The 18,145-nt window shown below is 40.4% G+C and overlaps 1 long non-coding RNA gene across 1 annotated transcript in view; it reads right to left on the bottom strand.

Annotated features, from left to right (window-relative positions):
* The window catches only part of LOC134472237 (uncharacterized), a 48,391-nt gene extending 34,265 nt beyond the window's left edge, over window positions 1–14,126 (bottom strand). The window contains exon 1 of the long non-coding RNA XR_010042131.1: window positions 13,961–14,126. This is a non-coding gene — a long non-coding RNA (uncharacterized LOC134472237). The remainder of the gene's footprint in view (window positions 1–13,960) is intronic.
* Between the last annotated feature and the right edge of the window lie 4,019 nt (window positions 14,127–18,145).

The following is an 18,145-nucleotide window of genomic DNA, read 5'->3' as shown; positions in this document are numbered from 1 at the left end:
AGTTTCAAATACTATACCTCGGTCTCTGATCCATTTTGAAATGATGTTTGTACAGGGTGAGAGATAAGAAACTACTTTCAATTGTCCACTAGTGCATATTGAGTTTCCCCAGCACTATTTCTGAAAGAGGCTGTTTTCATGTATTTCGGCTCCTTTATCCAGAATTAGATGGTTGTAGTGTTTTGAACAAATTTCTGGGTCCTCTGCTCTGTTCCATTGGTCCACATGTCTCTTTTTTTGTGCCAGTAACTATGTTGCTTTTTATTACCATGGCTTTGTAATATAATTTGAAATAAGGTATTGTGAGGCTTTTCTTCTAGTTTAGGATTGCTTTGGCTATTCTGGGACCTTTGTGTTTACGTGTGAATTTTAAGATTCTTTTTACTACTTATGTGAAGAATGTTATTGGTAATTTGATGAGCATTGTATTCAATCTATAGATAGCTTTGGGCAGTGCAGCCATTTTAACAATATTAGTTCTGCCAATCCATCAAAAGAATTCTTTCTATTTTCTAGTCTCTTTTTCCATTTCTTTCTTCAAGGACATTTCTGCAATTTTTATAGTAGAGTTTTTCATCTCTGTTTAGATTTCTTGCTAGGAATTTTTAAAGCTATTGTGAATGATATTGTTTTCCTAATTTTTTCTCAACTAGTTCATGATTATTGTGTAAAAATGCTATTGATTTTTTTAATGTTAATTTTATATACTGCTATTCTGTTAAATGTATTTATGAGCTCTCAAAGTTTTTTTTGTTGAATCTTTAGGGTCTTCTAATATGGCCTCATGTCATCTGCTAACAAGGATAATTTGACTTCTTTCTTTCTATTGTGTCCCTTTTATTGCTTTTGTTTTCTTAATTACTCTAGCTAAAATCTCAATAATTACACCTGGTAGAGTGGGTATTAATAATTTCTCTCTCTCTCTCTCTCTCTCTCTCTCTCTCTCTCTCTCTCTCTCTCTCTCATTCCCTTGCCCAGTTTTGGTATCACAGTGATGCTGGCCTCATAGAATAAGTTAGGAAGCCTTCCTTGCTTTTTCATTTCATGAAATAGTTTGAGGAGCATTGGCATATTGGTGTTATTTTTTAAAGATATGGTACAATTTTTCCATGAACCCATCTGTTTCTGGGCTTTTGGTTGTTGTAAAACATCCACATTTTGTTATGTGAGCATCAAGTCCTGCTTTAGCTTTCCCACAGGATAGGGTCAATCATCATTTTGTTTCTTGCCTCAGGGATATATTCACTCCAGAGCCCTTTAGTGTTTCTTTGTGCCCTTCTAAGTGCCCTGAACCACTGCTATCCCCGATTATGAGGTGCCCGCTTTCTGTAGATTTCCTTCTGTCCGTATACCACAGGACGCGGCAAATGTCCAAGCAGAGAAGCGATCCTGATCACATTTTGTGTTGGCACAAAACAAACAGACCACTGAGTTCCTTGGTAGAAGTAGGTAACCATGGCAGCCAAGCAGTCCCCTGAACCCAATCTCAACACTTTCAGACCTAGCCACCTCAGAAAACTACAAGCAACTGCCAGGCATTTCACCACAGAGGGTATGCTGCCAACCTGACTGAGTCCTCCATAACCTGAGCTCTGCATTGCTTAAACTTCCCAGGGGGGTTGTGACCAGACCCCCCCCCCTTTATGACCATCTCTTATGAATGTGTCCAGCTCAGTCACTATAAAGGTGGGTTCAGAAACCTAAATTATGGATGTTCTGTTACTTCTGATTCCAGTGTATCTCCATCTTAAACAGTAAGTTCTTTCTTAAAATGATCTCTAACTATATCACTTCTAAATATGGTAGATGTTGCAGTGAATATCTTCTCTAAAGTTAGTGTGACATGGTATTGGGTCACTTTTACTGTAAAACCCACACTAAATTTAGAGTTAGCAGTAACCATGGCTTTTCCTAGGGCTAATCAGCCTGTGTATTGCTTATTATTGGGCTTATGCTGGATTGTCTCTTTATTTTCTTCAGTTTCTCCATGACTTTCATCTTTCTTGTTGGCCTTTCTTGATTTCTGGGCTCTTCTTATCTTCACTGAGTTGTTGTTTTTCAGGTGTCTTTATTTCTAGCCCTGGAGGGACTATGATTTGCTGCCAGCTTCTGTTCTGTCACCTCATTGTTCTTCAGTTTTGCTATTTCTTCATTATTTTGTCTTGGTAATGTTTTTTATGTATAAAAATTTTCTACTTTAATTAGATTATCTAATTCGTTGAGTAAATTACTTATAACACTTTCTTCTAATTCTCTTTGGTTCTGCAGATTTGGTGGTAATGTCGTCACTTTCACATCTATTTTAAAATTTCTGTCAATCCTTTTTCTTAGTACACTCAGGTAAAAGTTTTCAACTTTGTTTTCTTTTCAAAGAATAAACTTTTGATTTTATTGCTCTTCTCTTTTTTTCTATTGTTTAGTGTGTATATCTCAGTTTTAATTTTTGTTATCTTTTTCTTTCTGCTCACTTTGGTCTTGGTTTGCCCTTTTTTATTTCATTAAGTGATGCATTTTGGTGGCTGGTTGGCAATATTCTTCATTTTTTAGCACAAGTGTTCATGGTTATTACCTTCTCCTTAGAACTGCTTTCCCTGGCCCCACTACTTTTAGTACACCATATTTTCATTCTCATACATGGTTCCTTGGTTCATGAGCACTTCTATTCACAAACAATTTGGTTCTCAAACAAAAGCCTTAGACCACATTTTGCTTCCATTCACAAATGCCACACTGGGTAACAAACACATCCGTGGCCACATTCCCCATACAAACACAAATGTGGCCACCTCCCCCAAAATCATAAAACAAACTGAATTTGTGAACAGAGGTACCACCATATTTCCTAATTTTCCTTGTGATTTCTTCTTCACTCTACTGGTTTTCTTGAGTATGTTGTTTAATTTCCACAACTTCTGAGTTTTCCAGTTTTACCCTCTCTCACTGCAATTGGAAAACATATTTCTATGATATGCATATTTTAAACTCTATCCTTATTATATATGTATGTGGTAGTTAAGTAGAGTATTTGAATCTGGTCATTTGAATGTGGTAATGCCAATAATAATGTTTTAAACATCTTAAATGAAATAAATCAAGCATAAGCTTTCTCTTATATGATAAACTTATTAGAAATGAAGAGCAAAATACAAGACAGACAACTAGAAGTTGGGGGATGAATCTTTTCACATGAGAAGAGGAACAAGAGATGGGGGGTGGGGTGAGAAAGAGATGAGAAAAGAAATCATGATGGGCTGGACCCATATACTGACTCCACACAAGGCATATAAACGTGATGCAAACATGTACAATTAAAAATGTAAAAATAGAAATGAACTGAGTAATTATATGAAGCCAGATGTTATTTGGCTAAATTTGTTACACAAATAATTACATCAAGAACATTATACATATTCTTCCATATTATCATCCTGGAAACTCATATGCCATCTATTCATGTGGAAAAAAATAATCTAATAAAAATCTCTAGATTTAAAAGATGAAATAAGTAAATTCATCAAAACCAACCATTTTACTTCGATAATGTAAATGTCTACAGTATAAAAAAAAACTGACAAATTCTCTTTAAATAGCAAAATGCAATCTGAAAAACATTAGAGATGTGAAATGATTTCAAGTACCATTAAAATAATGTAGTATAAAATACATTCCTTAACAGAACATATTTTCCATAGGACTCTGGATCGTCAGTGCGTACTAGAGAAACAGACATAACACAAGATACACAAATGTGTAAGAATTTATAAGATTGGTTCACAGTGGCCCACTGAGTCACATAAGGAAGCATGCAGAGGGTCCATCTGCACACTGGAGAGCCACAGGAGTCAGCCAAAGGTCTGGGCTCACTGCAGTGTCCAATGTGAGTCTGTGTCAGGAGGCCAACGGAGCTACACCCAAAGCTGAAGGATCTGCACTGGAAGCTATAGAGTCTGTGTTCAAAGCCATGAGATAAAGTCCAAGGTGAAGGTGAAGACTGGAGCACCTCTAAAGAAGCAGAAGCGGCTCCATCCTTCTTCATTTCCCTTTACAACCATCCAGGCAACAAGTCACCCTGAAGTGGGTCTTCCATACCCTACCGTCGGAACTGTTGATCCAAGTTAGTTCAGCTTCTCTTACTCAGGTAGACACAATCAATCAACCATCACAGACCAGACATACTTTTGATTTCAAACATTAAGTTCCAAAATATCTGTCTGAATTCAACAAATGTTAAGTACAATATTGGCAAAAAGAAGTCCTCACCTTGATGGTAAGAACAAGATATTAAAGAAACAAATCCCTGTCACCTAGAGACAAAAATCTGAAATAGAAAATTATTTTAAAAGGTACACATGTCATGCATTCTGATTAGGAGGGAAGGGAAATGTATGGTCACAGAGGGGTCTGAGAGTTTTTGTGATTTTTGAGAGGATCCAAGGTAAGAAAAGTGACAGGAAGACAAGCCTCTATAGCTCACTGCCCCCTGGTCACAGCAAGCCCAGAAAATGACATTCGTGTGGCACACAGAGTAAACAGAGGAGCCTGACTCCTGCTGGGACACCTGGCCAAGGCCAAACCTGGCCATCCCCAAGGATGACAAGATCTACAACTCAGCTCACCTGTCAGGTACTCTGATGACAACCAGATGTCGTGGAACATGCACTGGCAAATTCTGCAGGCTTGGGAAAGTAAACTGGTGGTTCTCAGCTCCATTCGGGAGCTTCAAAAACTATAGCTATTGTTTAAATCAGAATCTCTGGGCAGAAGCCTGAATGTGGGAATCTTTGGGGAGCAGTCAATTAAGACTAAAGGGAGACAGGCTGCGAACCACCTTCTCAAAAGTTCTGTTCTCCCCCCAGCAGAAAACTGGCCAAGTTGCATAACAATTTTCAAAACTAAAGACAATAATCATCATTAAAACCTGATAGATAAATACTTAATTACAACCCTTCCATTTCAACCCTTGAAGGAGTGACACAGTACACAATTACCTTCCCTTGTAAAGAACTAGAAAACTGGGCAAAATATGGGAAAAGGTGTCTTTAGACACCAAATTAAAAACTGGTCGTCAACTTAACACCAGCTGATTTAGATCAGCATGGTGCTGAGTGTAGACGGTTCACTGAGGAAAGTTGCCAGTATAAACAGAGATGTGGAGAAGAGTGAGGCATTGTAGGTTCTCCTAAATTGCTGTTTTGGGCCACTGATTCTCCTGGAGGAGCTTGTCACGCTGGCTTCCTGGCATGTACTCAGCTGTTCTTATCGTTGGTGGAGCTCAGGACCTCTGTGTCGCTAAGGATAGTTGTGGTGTTTTCAGGGCAGCCCTGGTCTTTATTATGAGCTTGACTTCTTGGCTCCAGTGTGGAACCCTTAACCTACCAGCCCAGTTCCTTCAACCCCACTGACATAGATTTCCTAGCTTCCACTGCTGACCTTTGGGTCTTCCCAGCACAGATCCATAAAACAGACTGGTGTGAATCCTTGCCATGGGCTTTAGATCTCAGTTGGACTGAGGCATTGTCATGGGCTCTACATCTTCAGCTGGACTGATGCAGGACATTACTGTGGGATCCAGGCCCTTAGCTGAATATTCTATATCTGTAGTGTTATAGACAGATTTCCTGCACTTTCTTGTATTTAACTCTGGGTGACCATCATAAAATAATACTATAAGCTTTGTGTCCTGATTCTAATTGTTCTCCTCACAACCCCAGACTACAACACTGGACAACAGAAGACTATGATCCATGAAAGTTGGATGAAAACTAAGGTGAGTTCGATCAGTAGCTGGAGCAGAGCAAACCCAGAGAGCCCTGGGTCACCATCACCTATCTAGATACCATCACACCCAGAAGGAGCCACAGCTGCTACAGGTGGTGGCCCCAATTCCAAGCACACAATCCTGAGCAGCCAGGCTGAGACCCAGCAGATACCAGCAAGCCTGGCACCACAGGGAGCAGTGCAGGAGGCATCAGCCCGGGAGGCTCACATTCACCACACCTGCAGGGGGGACACAAAGTGCACACTGCAGTGGGGTTTCGGAGGACAGCAGAATGGTTCAGTGTAAGAACCAGGTATGACACGAGAAGTGCGAAGTATACGCAAAGCACAAAATTAAAGGTGGATAGTAGGAAACAGGAAGATAGATCGTGGCAAATGAAAAAAGGACTAAGAGACAGAGGGAGAGGGGAGAGGATAGGGAAAATGGATGAAAAAGTAATTAATGTGTGTTATGTGCATGCACCAATACCACCCGAGGGAGGTTAACATTATGTACTATAAACTTGAACTGATAAAAATAGAAACTTAAAAAAATGGAAATGGCTTTGTCAATAGGAATAATACCCACAAAGATGCCACACTGCCCTAGAGAAGAACCCCAGAAAGTAGTAGGGGAAGAGACTGGAGTCTGATGTTGCTGAGGAAGAAGAGGCTGCAAATGTTACAGACCCTGGTGAAATTGCAGTTCAAGGCCTGAATACACAGCTGAACACAACCACTGTGGATGCCTCCTACACTGTAGGGTCCTCCATGCAATCACCAACAGAATGGTGACGGGGAGAAAAGGAGGAATCGGAGAACTCTGAGGGTCAACAAAGCTGGCCTTGCTCTAGGTAAAGAAGGCCCCTGCCTCACTACCCCTGGGAGCCCTGCGGACCTGGCCCACAGGGTTCTAACTCTCCTGTGCAGGCAGAAGCAGTGGAAGACAGCTGACAACAGAGCAGGAAACCCAGGTGGACCAGTGAGGCACAGTGTGGAGAGTATGGACCGATTCTGCATGGTCCCTGCTCCCTAAATACAGCCTAAGAGAAAAACAGGGAGGAGGGTAAAGGTAAATCAAAACACTGCACCACAAGATGGGAAAGAGACAAAAGCAACTGATCCACCAGCGGAGAATTTGTCTGCTTCTCAGGCTGAGCAGGGCCTGGCTCTGCCATTGTCTGCTCACTGTCTCCATCATGTTTCAGCTTAGTCATCCAACAAGAAGAAACCAACGTGAAATTCCAGCAATAAGAAATGAACAAAAGATCAGAATGGAAGATATGGTTTACTTTTTGCCCCGCTGACCAAATAACTACGACTGTCTGCATTATCTATGCAGCATGGGGTTTTGTTGTTTTTATCTAAGATGTCTTTTTCAGTAACGACAAATGCATTTTTCTTTAAACCTTTTTTTGTCAATATACAATTAAAAATTTTTTAATTGTTTCACATCTGGTCAAGTGGAGTTTTTGGGCTTTTTTTTGTTTGTTTGTTTGTTTGGTCTTTTTGAGACAGGGTCTTGCTGTGCAGTTCAGGCTGGCCTTGAGCTCACTTTGTAAGCTCAAGCTGGTCTCAAACTCGCAACGATCCTCCTGCCTTAGCCTCCCGAGTACTGGGATTACAGGTGTGAGCCACCATGCCCAGCTCAAGTGGAGATTTTTTAAAACCTCATTTTATTATTAATCAAAGTTTACAATGTTATTCCTTTCTAAAAAGTTAAATTGCAAGCACTTGTTAATCAAGGTCTTAAAGTAAATAAGCAAACCAGTAAGTAAGGTGTCTTGGTTACTTTTCTCACTTCTGTGACAAAATGTCTAACACCCACAAATTAAAGGAGGAAAGGTTTATTTGACTCATAGTTTGTAGAGGTTCAGTCCATAGTTGGCTGGCTCCAGGGCAGGGTGGTGTGGCAGAGGAGCACCTCAGAGGAGAAACCATTCATGGAGTGGCAGGCAGAAGGCAGTGAGCAGCAAGCAGCAGCAACAGCAAATCTGCCTTCTTTGCATCCCTTTATATTCCATCCAGGCTGCAACCTATTGATTGGTACCACCCACCTCAGAATCTTAACCTCAGTATCACACCCTTCATCTACATTCAAGCATCCTAAATTCAGCCACCTCCAGAAAGCCCCACTTATGACCACGGAGGCTTGAGGGTAGGGAGATGTCAGGATGGAAACCATAACATAAGGTGTGTCCAGTATTTCTGCTGGGAAATAAATGCTAGCCTATAGGACAGGGAATAGAAACCCAGAGGTCCAGCAATCAAATATACAGAGAACTCTGTCTGGGAACTGGAGAAGACAAAGCAGCTAGAATTTGCAGCAGAGTCTCCAAGAGGGGAGAACCAAGAGGAACTAAAAATGAGTTTCAAGCATTTGCTTAGTGGTCTCAAGTGTTTTGTCAATATAATACAATGCAAAAGTTGAAAGTTAAGAAATAGGCAAAGCAATTTTTCAAGGAAAGAGCAATTGACCATTCTTATTACCTATGCAACTAGAGAAGGCTCTGCCAGTGCAATTATGCAAAAAAAAAATTGCGCAGATAGAAAGAAGTACAACTCTTTAGACACAGATGACACATAAAAATCCCTAAGGAATTTACCCTGAGACAGCTCTTATAACTTAGCAGCAAGTTTAGAAAGGTCTCAAAATACAAGATCAACATACACATGCACACGCACACAAATCAACTGTATCTCTGTGTACTAGCAACAAGCAAATGGAAACTTTTTTTTTCAGTGCTAGAGATTGAACCCAGGGCCTTGTACAAACACTTTATCATCAGCCCTAGAAATAACATTTTTCAAAACAAATCTATTTATAATAACATTCAAAGCATGAAACACTTAGCAATAAATCAAATGAAATATATTCAAAACATACTCTGAAAACTACAAAAGATTTCTGAAAGTTAAAAAGTCTAAAGAAATGGAGATATAAATGATGATGAATCAGTATTAAGACTCACTAGTATTAAGATTTCTGTTCCTTCAAACTGATTTTGTAGATTTAACACTATCCCACTCAAAGCTGAGAAAGCTTTTTAAAAATCTGATTCTAAAATTATTTTTTAAAAAAAGACAAGTTAGTTCAAAATTGGATGACTTACTTTCACTACTTGATTTCAAGGCTTACTATGAAGGCATAGTAAAAACGAATGTGTTACTGGTAGGAGGGACCAATGGATAAAAGAAAAAGAATTGCAGAATTCAGAAATAGACCCACACATGTATGGTCAGTTGAGTACCAGTAAAATCAAATTTCCAATTTAGTTCGATGTGGGAAAGGAAGGGTTTTTTTTCCAACAAATATTGAATACTGGAGAAGAAAAGAATATTAACTATTACTTTAGGCTATCCAAATGTTTAATTCAAAATGGGCTAAATGCAATAATTAAAACTATCAAACTTCCTAAAAGAAATAGGAAAAAAATCTTTGGTAAGCAGAGATGTCTTAGTGAAAACACAAAAAGAATGAACCATAAAACAAAAAATGGATAAATGAGATTTCATCAAAATTTAAAGCAATTTGTTTGAAGCACATTATTAGAAAAATGAAAGGCACACCACAGAATGGAAGGAGTTAAACACCTGAAAAATGACTTGTATCCAAAGTACACAACTTAATTAGTTAAAAAAATGAAAGCAACATTGTTTTTAAAACCTAAAGACTTGAACATTTTAGAAAAGAAGTTCTATGAGTGTCCTGCAAGTATACTGTGAAAGGATTTTGTGCCCTTGGATGGGAAGCTGCAGTGCTGGGAGGCGGAACCAAGAGGCTCTATCTTGAGGTCAAGTTCCCCGCCCCTAAGCAATTTACCTGTGGCGAGAAATGAATTCCAGTGGGCTACCTGTGCATCAGTAATTCCCTTTAGGCTCCAACCCAAACCTAAGCTACATGTACGCCCCCACACCATGTGTCGGGCGGAGAGAATGCCAGACCCCGGAGGTCATGGAGTCTGTCCCCACATTCTTAAAACAAAGGCCACTTTTATTTCATACTTCTTATCCTTTTAGCAGCGCCGAAAATTCTATCACACTGAAAGAAGTTTGACATCATTATTCATCAGAGGGATCAGTCAGGTCCTTTTACTCCATATTTGTAAGCCGTTGGCATTTGGGGATTTTGCTGACCCCAGAAGGACTGCTCCCCCAGAGCTAGTGAATCTCCAAACATAGCAGCAAAGTGATCCAGAGCCAGACACAGTAGGGAACCGGAAGTCAAGTCTCTGATTTGGTTGGTTTGCACAGCGTATTCACAGCTGAGTGCAGAGTATAGCAAGCTATTTAATAGCAGCCATTCCCTGGTGTGTTAACCTGGCATTACTATACCAAGCAGCATCCAAAGAGGCCCCCAAAGCAGGGAGAGGAACTCTGACTTATGCTCCCCATGGGACAGACTACATGTTCACTGACTTCCATCACTCAAAAAGAACTTTCAAGATGCATCAGTAAGAGGACAAAGAGGTTCATTAGGCAACACATTAAAATACACACTCAAACAAACAGTGTGGGAAAGTGAGAGAGACAGAGACAGGGACAGAGAGTGAAAGTACTTATGGTCTCGAACTGTGAATATTTATGCAGGATTTGGAGGAAGAAATCTGTAGAATTCAAGAATCTGTGGGAAGAAGACGCAACAGAGGAAAAACGGCTCCCAATCTGCTGGATGTCACATTGTGCCAAGTTTGTGAATATCAATGAATGAATTCTGACGGACATGGAAGTTAAGAGGAGAAAAGTTTTAGTAAAAGAAAGGTCCTGAGAGACAGGAGAGGTCCCAAAGGGGCTGCCATAGAAGGTACTTCTCCAAGGATGTTTTAGAGAGCAAAATCACAAGGTGGGCACCACAAGGGTCAAACTACAATCAACCACTAGGATTGCAAGTATAGACACTTAGTTAACATTGATTTACTAAGGAAGTGAGGCACACAGCAAGAGTATATGATGAGCCTCCTTAACGCTGGGTTATCTATAACTTCTGCCACAGAAAGAGAAAAGACATTTTTTTGGAAAGGGACAGGAAGGCTTGGGTCTGATGTTCTGATCGTCTGGATAGGATCCCTCCTTGACTACTGCACTGGGCATTGTTAATGATGGCATAATCTCCAATGCTACTTCTCTCTGAGGGAGGCATGCAAGCCCAGCCATGTGTCTCTGTCCTGGAGCCTGGCCTCCTTTGGATGTGTCTCCTGCCAGTTCGCATCTTCTGCACTAATCCCCAGGGAGCCTGTCCCTGTGTGACTTCCTATCTAACTGAGCTATCTACAATAAGGGGATCCAATTTACAGATGAAAGACAAGGGCTCTTTCTGCAGGGCAAGGGTGGTGGCCCATTGCTAGGTGACAGCCATCACAAGTAACAGCTGTAGCCCATCCACAGCTGAGAGGAGACAGCACAGGTCTGCTCACAGGTGAAAATGGCCCATTTTCAGGCAGAAAGGAATGACCCCGCCTTATTCTGTCTCTAAGAACCTTAGGAACTTTTTTTTTTCTAGATTTGTGTCCTGAACACAAACTTTTAGTTTTTACTATCAGTGAAATTTTAAAATTATGATTTTTCTTGTTTCCTTTCTACCTTCTATTTTTCCTATCCTGTCCCAGTATCTCTATAAAAATAAAACCTACAAGTGGCTAGGGATTTAGCTCAGTGGCTAAAGTGCCTGCCTGGTAAGTGCAAGGTCATGAGTTTGATCCCCAGTACCAAAAAATAAATAAAAATTAAAAAATAAAACCTACATCTTAAATCACTGGAAAATTTGAGTTAGATGCACAGTGGGGAAATACCATGACATACCATCAGTTATGGGTATCATTTTTAAAAGGTGACACTATTCAGTATGGTTTAAGAATGGTGAGAAGCTGGAGTTGTCATACATCACTGGTTAGATTATGAAATCAAAAATCATTTTGGGAAGTGTTTCGTTGCCCACTAGCATGGGTCCTTGCTTTTAATAATAATGGAAATTAAAACTAAAGCACAAACTTACGAAGAAAAATGTTTTAACTGGAAAGTTAGAGGACCTCAGTCCTGGTGTCACAGTTCTCCATCTCTGTGGCTTTGGGGTGATTTTGTTTCCAGGTTCCTGCAGGTTCAGGACATGGCTGGAGAATTTCTGCACATACTTAACATCTCTGCAGATTCCTCAGCCTGGTGTCCTCAGTTTTGAAAGGGGGTGGGTGGGTGTTATTTAAATTCAGGGTAATCAACCTTTTCTCGCCAACTTTTAGATAGATACTTCCTAAGAATTAACGTTTCTGTATACATAGCTGAGGAGAGATTTGGTCCAACAGTTACAGGAACCAAGGATACAAAAAGAAAGTGAAAGCCTGTCCTGCTTTTAGTTACCTACTGGGCATCTGTGACCCCATGAAGAATTGTGTCACATAAAATTGCCTTCTCAGTCCCTGGCTGTCCCAGGAGGAAACACCAGTCATGGTTTAACCAGCAGCAGTAAGGGCCCAGAATTTGGCCTGTTTGCTGATCCCTATATCTCTAAGGATGGCACTGTCCTGGTGCAGTTAAAAGGGGCTGCATTTACCTGCCTCAGAGAGAAGTGAGTTCCTGTTTACTCCCAGGGTGGGTGTCTCTGTCCAGCTGGTTCTGAGACCTGGAGGTGTCTCCAGCACCTCACCAAGCATCTGAACCTCATGTGGGCCTGGACCATAACAGCACACTTCGAGGATTTTATACTTCTGAGCTAAAGTTTGAAACCACAAGTTTGTGAGACCTTATTTATAGCTAATGATTAAGAAAGGTGGGGGAATCCATGACTGCTTTGCTTTTTTAAATAGCCCCTGCCTCCTGTCTCCAGCCAACTGATGATTGATTAACTTTCTGTCTGACATGATCGGGTCCATTTGACAGATTCTTTATGGTTAAAAACATACGCTTACTAGAAGGCACAGCAATTATCCTCCTGTTTACTTAAAAGAAATGAAAATACACACTCACATAAAGATTATGAAGTGATTCATAATAACGGGAAAGCAGGTGTCCATCAAGTGGTAAATGGAAAAATAAAGCAGGCCATCCCCATCGTGACCTGGAATCTCCAATTAACTACTGAAAAATGCAATAGCATCAATAGGCAAAATGTCAGGCACAAATAGATAGATTCTGCAACATTCCATTTTTTTTAAACTCTAGAACAGAGCAGTTTAAGCTACGTTGGCAGAAGATTAGTTTGGTTGGTGCTCAGGGTGGAGAAAACCAGCAACTGACAACCATCCTTAGGGAGGGAGGCGATGTGGAGAGATGCCAAAGATAGAGTACATCTTGATCATGGTAGTGATTACACAAGTGTATAAATATGTCAAAACTCACTGAAACATAGATAAATGAGTGCATTTTACTGTATGCAAACGCTGCCTCGCTAAAGCTGACTTTTAGAAAATATTGAGCTTGAAATAGAAACAAGTTTTATATCTCTTTCATTTATTATTCTTTTACTCATCGTGAGTTAATATGTCTGACTACTCTGAAGATATTGTGAAACCAGTGTATGTAAAAGCAGCTACCAAGGCAAGCTGGTTTTCTGCTAAGAGTTAGGACAATATGAACAATGTTGTTTTAGTGTCTATAAAGAGCCTTATCTCTGTGTACTTTGGATTATTGTGTATCTTTATAGCAGTAGCTGTACACTGCCAATCTCTTTTTATGCTGCTGTTAATGCTGACACTCAGATTGTGTTATCTAAACCACCCAGTCCTGAAATGGAAAAGTTACAACATGAAAACTGTGTGCCAGTTCAAGAATCCACTGCCCAGCCCATCACCTGCCCTGCATTCCCCAAGAGCAGGGCCGAGAACTCTGAACAGCTGGACAGCCGCCCTTGGAAAGAATATCCCTGCCTCTGCTGCTTTTTAGGGGACTGGGGGAGATAAAATAGGACTGCCAGATGGCTGTAACTCATCACCGCCTGGCAGCATTCAGGGTGAAATGAGTATAAATTCATCAACATTCAGGGGATGAATGGCAAGGGGAGATTATGTTGATGCTATTTTAGTGCAAGTTAAATTAAACCTGTAGAACTGACAACAGGCGTTCATCTCCCTTTGCCTCCAGGCATAGTGCAAACAAGCTCCAGGCTCTTTATCCAAACAAGTGTTATCTTTCTGTTACTACCTAGTAAAATCATCTAGTGATGATCTGCTAGGTTACCCCTCATGGTTAACACAGACCTGGGCATTGTACTTACTCTGCTAACAAGAGAGCAAAGCCTGTCCTGTACTGCAGAGATGGGTCCTGGACAGAAAGCAAGGCTCCTGCAAGCTGGCAGTCCAACTCCTCAGGTGTCTGCAAACAGTCAGGCTGAATGGGTGCTGGATTTACTGCAGTCTGCAGCAGACATGGCAAGGATTTTTTTTCCTAAAGGAAAATTGAAATAAAATTGTAGGATGTTTTTAAGCATTAAGATTAAAATTTTGTATTATACTTAATGGCACCGTGTTGAATTACCTTCTTTGTGACATGCATTTAGGAATAAGGCTATAAGGTAGAAAAAGGTTGGCCCTCAATTAAGAAATAAATTAACCGGCAGCCTCTGAATTAAATTTAATTCCTGCTCAGCCAACATTCCTCTTTGACATGTCTCCTGGAGTCTCAGACATCTCTCTTATCCCCTTCTAATACGAATGTGGCCCTCTTTGCCAATTGCCTCCGTATCTTTGAGTCACAAACAAAAAATCAGCACAGTGGGGAGCAGGTGTGCTTCCGAAACCCATTCCTGCACCAGGACATCTAACACCACTGAATGATGTGCAGAAATGATCACAATCACACAAACACTTCACCAACCAAACCACACAAATCCCCAACTCATCTTCTCCCTAGAATGGCCCCAAACATGCATATGGCAGCTCTAACACACCTCAGTATAAGTCATGTGACAGACACACAGGAAGCTGAAACAGAAGGAGGGAGTATTGCTTTCTTCTATAAAATTTACAAAACCTGCAGCCATGGGTATGGATCTCAGCATTGTTGCCTGGATATTGGAAGAAATCATGCCAATGAGAAATGCTGAAATCTGAACTTCATTGCTCTCATAGGAAATCAGCCTCTGTTTGTACCTCTCATGTCACAATTGTGATGACTGGCTAAAACCTACAGAGAAAAGGGAAAGAAAACTGGGATGAAGCAAAACTTCCAATGTCAGATACTCCAGATTGGTTCAAACACAAGTAACTCCTCAGTGAGTCAAAGTGCTGTCCTCTCCCTGCAGATCTCAACGTGCAACACTTGCACTGGGTCACCACAGACTTTTGGTAATGACTAGAAACCTAAGGGCCCCAATCCAAAAAGCTGGAGTCCTTAGAAAAGAGAGACACCATGAGTTCGGGCCATGCAAGAGCATAAAGAAAGTGGCTGTCGGCAACAAGAAGCCAGCCCTGCTGGCATCCTGACCCGACTTGTAGACTCCAGAACCTTGAAGAACTGTAATTCCATTACATGAGCTATACAATCTGCTTTTGTGATTGCAGCCCTGGTGGCCTGATACACCTTCCCTGACAGCCCGGCTAAAATTAACATTCCTTCTGTTCTCTCTCTCCTTGTCCTGCCTTATTTTTCTGCAGAGCATCCCCTACTACTTGAAACCGTGTATGTATTTCTCCAGGAGGCTGAGAGGTAGTGGAGTTTAGGGGTGCGTGTTTGGTCCTTGGGTCCGGGTCTAGACTCCAGCTCTGTAGAATGTGAAGTCTAAGAAAGGTTCATAAACTTCTCCATCTGTAAAATAGCTCTGGCTTCAGGAGCACTGTTCTGGGAATCTAACGTGACACCCTTAGAGAGTGTCTGGGAAAAGGCAAGCATTCAGTATCCATTCCCTGCTATTGCACACTTCCTGTCCACCCCACTGGAATGGAAGTTCCACATAGGCAGGGACGTGGTCTCATCCATGAATACGTTCACAACCCAACAGAGAGCTCCTGGGCATATTTGACTGCAAAGATGAATAGCCAAGGCCTGGGGTTTTTTCCAAGTTTTCAGAGTAGGGATCATCTTTCCTTATAACCTGACACTCTCAGGCTTATGGGCCCCTCATTTTTTTCTCTCTAGGACTGCAGCCAAGTGATGTGAGTCTGGCTGACACAGGATAATGAGCAAAGTTCAGAAGGGCAGATAACAAGAGCCAGAGAAACATAAGCTTTCCAAACTCTAGGGTTCACCCTGGCATAAGCAGTGCCGCATTTATATTGTGGGCAATGCTTCATTTCAACCACAACAAGAAGATGCTTGTGTGTAGGTAACTCAAACCACTGCATTTGGAACTCCTCGGTTTTGTAGTTTTGTTGGTGTTTGTTTTTGGTGTCATTTGAGGGGCTGTGTGTCATTTGAGAATCCAGGTATTAGTCAACAGAACTTTGGCACCTTCCACCATTGAACTCAGGACTTTGCTTGCCCTGCAACAGATCACTGCAATGAGTCATTCGTTGCAGCTCAGTTAGATAAATGAAGAACCCAAACCAGATGCTTGCTGGGCTTGGCGTTAGCTTCCATAGGTCACAATAGCTCTGGAAGGCTTTTTGCCAGCTGTCACCAAGAGCCCAGGAAAATAGATGATTTAAATTGTTTCCCAGGAATTGTCTTCTAAATATCAACTTTTCCAAATCATTTGTGCCTTAAATAAACTTGTAAGTCAGCAGTGGGGCCATTCCTGACTACGGTTATTAATAGGAAGTTTCAGTGCCCAATTTTCCTTTATTTTTACCTAAGTAGATTTTTCCTGTCATCTTAATGATCACACCTACACAGAAGACAGGAGAAAAAAAACACTGCTGTTATAGTACCAAATTGTGCACTTTTTATGGAACTCCAACCCAAATCAAATAGAAAGACTCTATTTAAAACATTTTCATCTTTTCAATAACTTCTGGGTTTCCTATGTATAAAACTCCAAGACATCAGTTTAAATTAGGATAAGAACCTTTATACATACAAAAGTTCTTAAGCTTTAAAGGATGTATAACTAAATTATGATATTTAATTCACCAAAAATGAGAAAATTTTGTAAATTAGGAAAGCATTTTATACTAGCAATAAGCAATCAGAAATTAAAATGTGAGAAGCAATCACATAAAAATATGAAATGGTAATAAGTCTGAAAAAATATATTCAAGACTGATAGGCTAAAAACTATAGAACATTGTTGAGAAAAATCAAAGACAACTCAAAGAAGCAGAAAGATATGTTCATGAGCTGAAAGGTTTGATATTGTTTAAATACCAGTTTTCTCCCCACATTTACCTACAGATGTAATATAATCCAAATTTAAATCCTAGATTCTTTTGTACAAATTGATAAAATAATTCAAAATTGATATGTAAATGACAATGACCTAACTAGCTAAAATAACTTTCAAAAAGAAAACAAAGATTGGGAGATTAACAGTACCAGATTTCAAGACTTATTTTAAATACCAGCAGGGTTGGTGCAAAGTTAACAAACAGACCCACAGATCAGATGAAAGTGCAGAAATAGAGCCCCACATAACTGACCTCTGATTTTTTTACTAAGGGCAGTCTTTACAATAAATAGTACATAAACAATTAAAGATACATATGCAAAAAAGAAAGAATCTTAGCTCACACCTATCACCATAGACAAAAGTTAACTCACACTACATCATAGACTAAATATAATTCTAAAACTATAAAGATTTCCAGAAGAAAATGTAAGAATAGATCTTTGTGATCCTGGGTTTAGTAAAGAGGTCTTAAACAGAAAAGGCACAATCTATATAATTTAATAAGAAAATATTACAAGATTTTTTTTTCTTAAAATGTGAAGAATAGCCAGGCATGGTGGCATATGCCTATAATCTCAGTCACCTGGCAGGCTGAGGCAGGAGGATCTCACATTCAAGGTCAGCCTGGGATAATTTAATTACACCCTGTGTCAAAATAAAAATAAGAAGGGTCAGATGGCTCAGTGGCAGAGAGCTTGCCCAAAACACTAGGACCTGGTTTCAATTCCCATTCTGAAGTTAGGACAGAAGAAATAAGAAGTGGGTAGACAAGAGAGAAGAAAATTGAGATTTTAAAGTTATACTCCTAAGAAAAACTCAAGCCTCAAGACAAGCTCGTTTCCTGCTTCCAGAGCCACCCGGACTTGTGATCTTCCTCCTTCTGTGCTTACAGAAAATAGTGTTCAATTCCTAACGGTCCTTTCCAGCCCCTAAGTTACACCAACAAATTGTCCTTTCCTCCCGACCAGAAAACAGCTGCATTGGACTGCACAACTCAACTCCAGACAGTGTTATCTCGAGGTCCTTGTCTTGCAGTAGACTGACAGACAGACAGCGAGAACACACCTCCTAAATCCCCGACCTCGGAGACCCCCTTTAAACTGATTAAGTGTTCCCTCACTTCCGCGCACTCCTGCT

Source organism: Cavia porcellus, unplaced genomic scaffold (genome assembly GCF_034190915.1).
Source record: "Cavia porcellus strain 051 isolate PalLab524CR breed Dunkin Hartley unplaced genomic scaffold, mCavPor4.1 scaffold_22, whole genome shotgun sequence".
Classification (NCBI taxonomy): domain Eukaryota; kingdom Metazoa; phylum Chordata; class Mammalia; order Rodentia; family Caviidae; genus Cavia; species Cavia porcellus.
This window is presented reverse-complemented; position numbering and strand designations above follow the sequence as displayed.